Source organism: Phalacrocorax carbo, chromosome 2 (assembly GCF_963921805.1).
Source record: "Phalacrocorax carbo chromosome 2, bPhaCar2.1, whole genome shotgun sequence".
Lineage (NCBI taxonomy): Eukaryota > Metazoa > Chordata > Aves > Suliformes > Phalacrocoracidae > Phalacrocorax > Phalacrocorax carbo.
In genome coordinates this window covers 66,172,669-66,178,668 of record NC_087514.1, presented here as the reverse complement: position 1 = coordinate 66,178,668, position 6,000 = coordinate 66,172,669, and positions in this window count along the sequence as shown.

Below are 6,000 nucleotides of genomic sequence, written 5' to 3'. Positions count from 1 at the left end.
CGTTAGCACTGGCCTGACCCTGCATGGGGAAGAGCTTTCTGCAAAGGTGGAAAGTAAGTGCACTGAGGTATGCAGCTGGAGGGTTATTTGTACTAGTGCTCCTCCACGTTTGCTCAATGTGTGCCTCCTTATTACTGTGGTCAGGCTTTGGCATGATCTGGAGGAAGCTGACTTTGGTCTCATTACCTTCAGTTCCCGATTTCATGCTAATTAGCCACAATAGTTTTGGGCAAGTGTTAAATGGTCCTTTTCCTGTCTTTTTGTGTTATTAACTTAACCACTGTTGTTCCTTTTTTAAATATTCAGAGCTGCTATAACGAGAGGTGTTGATAGACATTAATTCTTTAGCTTGTTTGAGTGATGCTAAGTACCCGTGACACTCATTAACACCCAGCTACATTTCCTTTTACACAGAGGGCTGCAGGCACCATCCAGCATTATCGGCAGACACCTATAGTTATCCTCTAGAAGCATTGAAAGTATTTTGAGCATGTTGCTAATTAAAGCCCAGGGCTACAAGGGGATTTAGGTGTGGCCAGCATCCCTGACAATCATAAATGTTGAATAATAAAGTGATACAGCTGCTTTGTGCTGTGCCAAACCACACACTGGTGTGTGTGTTAGGAGTACCACCAGCACACCCAGATGACCCAGCTGCTCGTGGCAATTTTTCTGTAGGTTAGGTTTTCCTGACTGAGCTCCATTAAAGGGCTCGTGGTGGGAGTAGACGAGTGCTGGTGTCAACGGCAGGGTGGATGGGACCACCACAAGGCCTACATAAATGGCTTTATCCTGTGAAGGACCTTCCTCCTGCTGCATGGGGGTACTGGACTGCTGCAGTGAAAATGGCCTCATGTCTGAGAGGTGCTGAGGTAGTTGGTACTGTCTTGGAAAGTCAGTAAAGAAACTTGGCGGGGGTGTGGTGTAGGTGTGCTTACTGGTGAAAATTTTTATCCTTATGACCTTTGAGGAGCTTTGGCTAGTTTGGTTGTCAATGCTGCTGGTGGACTGAGGTGGCCAGGTTCCACCAAAGTTGCACCATGGGTGCAAACATGCTTTGTTCTTTTTTGTTTGTGTTTAAAGTTGGGGTTTTTTAGCCTGTCTGTTATGCACAAGCATACAGGATCACACAAGAAAGCAGGTGAAATTCTGGTTTCACAACAATTTCTGAGATCTTTGTGATAGGTTTCCACTGCACTTCTCTCACTGTCTTCTTATGTGTCTAAACTTATGTTTGTAACATCTCTTGTAATTCTGGAAAATATCATCCTTTCTCTTCATTCCCTCTGCAGCTTTATTAACATTGCAACAACAGTCATGAGGGATTCAGGATTGGTAGAATTAGCTTTGAAGCCTCTTTTTCTTTGGAGGTTGATATAAAGATAGTAAAACTGGTACTGTGTAATTTCTAGTGACCTACTGCAAGTAGATTAGTTATTGGTAAAAGACAGTTTTAAGGTGTCAAGAATAAGACCAAAGGTTTGTTTTGGGTTGGAAGGCATTCTGCTGGAATATCACTTATGTGTATGGTTTTACTTGCTAACTGCTGACATTTAATATTCAGCAACAGGAATACTTAGGGAGGAGAACCTGGAAGAGTTATGAAGCTGCAGTATGTTACTGGGGTCTGTTGGGGGGCTAGATGCCAGATACAAAGTACTGACTTTGTCATTATGGTTAGTTATATAAACTGTATGATGGAGGGGTCAGGAACATAACCCAGTTCTTCTGAATTTCAGCATCATCTAAGTCTGTTCTCTTACTACGAGGTAGTTGCTTCGTCTGAAATAAGACTTTTCACAGGAGATATGGGCACACACTCACTCACTGGTTTCCACATTAGAACTGTTCAGAGCTAGCAGTGATGCTAGTCAACAGGCTCAAAAACCTCTGAGGTTAGTGAGAGATAACAAATTAATAGCTGCAGGGAGATGAGACCAAAGGGGACCTTCTCTTGTTCAACCTACAAATATAACTGAAAAGGCGAAGACATGCTTCTGGGCGCAGAAGCTCTTGTTCAGGTTGGAAGCAGCAGTCTTTAACAAGTCACGCATATTGGGAGTTAAGTAATAGCTTCAGAAAACTGCAGAGTTTATCCTAACAATGCTAATTATTTAAATATATCAAGAGAAGAGGGTGGCTTATAACTGTGGAGTAATGGGGAATGCTAGACAGAAAAAGGGTGATGAAGTCATTAGTCCCCATCATACAGACAAGAGAGAGGTAGCTATCCCATTGAGGCATTAGCTGGGATAAGACATGGGAGAACTAGTATGTGCCATGAAATCAATTTCTCTGTTGCATTTATTATTTTTTAATATTAGTAGAGCTATGAATTTTAGTTCCAAGTCCAGTCTTTAGAAATATTCTGTGGGCCTACCTTAGTTTTTTAGATTTAGGGTATGTCACCAGATGCACCAAGAAAATGCCTGCAGGCTGAAAGCAGAACTCAAATGCAGAGAGTGATGATATTGCACTGTCAGAAAGAATAGCACACCACCTTCCTTCTGTGCCCTGGGTGGACACAAGGCCTTTGGTACACTTCTCTATTTTAGGTGATGTGGTGGGCACTCACGAGAGAGGAACTGATAGTGCTAGCTAACACCCGGCAACCTGTTTTCAAGAACAAGCCAGCCCACAGACCAGGAATAGTTCCTGCTGCGGCTGCATCTTAAACCTCAGCCTCAAATGTCCTCAACCCCAAAACTGTCAGAAGTGGATCATTAATTAAATTAAATTAAATTAACAGGGTTGACCAGGAATGAAGAATATTGAGAATTTACATAAAAGCAATGAAGGAGAGCCTGTTAGACTAGTTAGACCCCAAAGGAACCATCACTGGCTCTGACAGTCCTGAAGAGAAGTTCTTCTATTTGGCTGGGTTTCTGTAAGCACAGATTGCTCTTTGATGGGCTCAGGGAGGAAAATGGTGGTAAGGGAAGGAGTGCGTGTCTCTGAGTCTTGAATTCTACCCTTATGTATCTTTAAGCAATAGGAAGGTTTCCTTCCCCCCCCCCCTTCCCCCCCCCCCTTTTTTTCCTTTTCTGTAAAGAGGGTGTTGCCAAGGGGTGTGCTATGGCAGCAGCATCCAGCAGTATGTTCTTTGCTTCCTTCCTAATCAAAATATTATGGAGTTGTTATTGCATATCCCTGCAGTAATTTTGGAAATTTAATCCCCAGCATTTGGGGGATCACACTCCTCCCTGCCATGTAAACTTTATAAGCAAATTCTCTGCCAAGTTCTCAAATGTTCCAATTTCAAGTTATTTTGATCTTATCTCCGTTGTGTTTCCTTAGTGTATCTTATTGCTAAAGATCATTAAAAATTACATACAGTTACACTTAGGCTCTCTGAACACAGGTCATGCAGTCTGGAGGTCCCACACTTGATGAAGACAGAGCAGAAAGTTACCTGGGATGTTTCAGTAACTCAGTTTGAGGAGAGTTGCATAATTCTAGCTTCCATTTGAACTGCTAGAATTTGGCTTACCTAACTTTAACAGACCACATATTGCACATCTAGATTGCCCCTCTAACTTCAGCTAGTTTGGAGTATAAATCTTACTGAAGATTCCTAGACTTCTCTAGTCCAAAAGTTGCAAAGTTCTGCCAATAGAGCCATGCTGGCACAGGTATAAAAATGAAGAAGTTTTGAGTTGTGACTAGTGTCCTTGGAACAGGTTGCCCAAAGAGGTGGTAGATACCCCATTCCTGGAAATGTTCACAGCCAGGTTGGACGGGGCTCTGAGCAACCTGATCTAGTTAAAGATGTCCCTGCCCATGGCAGAGAGGTTGAGCTAGATGACCTTTAAAGGTCCCTTCTGACCCAAGCTATTCTATGATTCCATGAAGAACACAAATAGGTAAGAAATGTCCCTTCCTTATTCCTAAAAGCTTTCTGTAGAGGTAGGGTGTTCTGAGGGAATTCCCCCGGCAGCTGCTTTTTAGCAGTTGTTGAAATGCCTGCCATGCGTAGCAAGGGCGTTGATGGTTCGAGATCCCTTCACACAAACTTGCCTGTCAGTCAGCAGCTGCACTGTTAAAGGCAGCTCCCGTTGGTGCCTCCCAGCCACATGGCTCAGAAACACCAGAAGCAGCTCTGGCACGGCTGTGCTGCCTTTGCTTCTCGCACACAGATTAATTCAGACCCAGAGAACAGCATGTAACACCTCAAACCTTTATGCTGATCCTGGGGTTGTTCTTCCTTAATGGGAAAGAACTTTGTGTACTTTCAGATGATTTCATATTTGATGATTTAAAAAAAAAATATCTTTCCTGAGCTGCCTGCTGTTCTGACCTCTTTCTTGGACATCCAGGCTCTCACAGCCTGGTGCTCCTGCAGCAGTACAGAGCATTGCATGGCACTGGGAAGCACATTCACTCTGGTGAGACTCAGGCAGTGTAATCCAGGGATTCATTTGCACTCACACACTTGGAGACTTATCTTCACAGCTTGTGTTAAATTCAGCGATTGGCATACTTGATAGGGAGCATACCTTCTAGTATGACTGTTTAGAAACATTCATAGTATATCTTGAGTCAGTGAAACACTTCACACACCAAAATGATGTATGAGGCACAAAGTGCACTTGCATAGGTGTGTTGAGTTAGGTGCAGGCAGAGACTATAACTGAGAAACCTACGGAAAACTGGCTTTAGGAGAAAAGCTTTGACAGCTCTGACCATCCCATGGAGTAGGCAGGAATATGGCGTGCCAAGGTCTCGGACAAAAGCACACAGAAAAAGCAGAGGGCTTCATTTATCTACTTTGGAAACATTTGAGCTTGCTGCTCCAGAGCACTGATGACACTTGGCCATGGCAAGGTGAGCACCACGTGCTCAGCTGGACACTGAAAGAGAGGCTGAAGAAAATACTCATACACAGTAGGATATCTGTAGCTCTACTGTAACACATGCTAGTGAGGAAAAACTATTTACTTTCCCCACAAACCTGGGCATCACACCCTCGTGAAGCAAGCAGCAGCAGAAACATCCATATAGTAATACTGAGTCCTGCCTCTTATTGCCATCCAGGAATGGCTTTTAAAAGGTTTTAACAAAAATTTTACATCAGCCACAGTCTTGTTAATGTACAGAAAGACTCTGTTTGTGTCAAAACCTCCTGCGATGCTGAGGAGGAAAGCAAAATGTTCATTTAGGAGAGTTTTTCTCCCCTGGGGGCTGCTGGGGTTGCTAGACCATACTTCGCAATCTTGGGTGAGTGTTCCCTTGTTTACACCATCCTCCCTGGGATTTCAAACCTTGTGCAAAACAGCGTTGTCCTGCTGGGACAGTCATGCAAATAAACAACTCGATGCTATTTTATTACTTTCCTTGATTTTCACAGCAACTAATGAAAGCAATACCACATAGCATCATCTATTTGCACTGTTAGTTGGACTGCTCTAGCACTTGCAGCTGGGCACTGCCCATTTCTGAATGTGTGCTGCCTTAGATATGAACCTCTCTGCTTTTCATTTTCTTTATTACTGGTTTTAATAAGCCTTTATTTACATAAAGTATTTCCTTTGCTGGTGAAAACTACCAGTGACAGATGATGCATGATGCCATTCAGCTGATTCAACCCATTCATCCCCCACCACAAGTAACATGTTTTGCACCTCTTCGTCCTCTGCATAAAGAGTTTTCCCAACAAGACCAACTCAGAACTGCTTCACCCAGACACAACTGCTTTCTGCCTTGCCCTGTACTTCCCAGCAGCTTGTATCCCTGTTATACCTCGTGTACAGTGTGCTATCAGATGCTCGCTAGCACAAGTGGCCAGCAACAAGCAGAGCTGAACTGGTGCCAAGTGAAAGGGCTGTGGCAACATTTAAACATCTGAAACCTCCCCTCCTGGGAGCAAGAAGTATCAGGTGTGGTTCAATCTTCTTGTGCAAACCCAGCTGTGAGGTCAGGGCAGGACAGTGTGGGAGGAGCCCCTGGCAGGGCATGGACAGGCGCTGGGGACAGGGAGAGGCGCTTGTGGGGTGCCAGGCA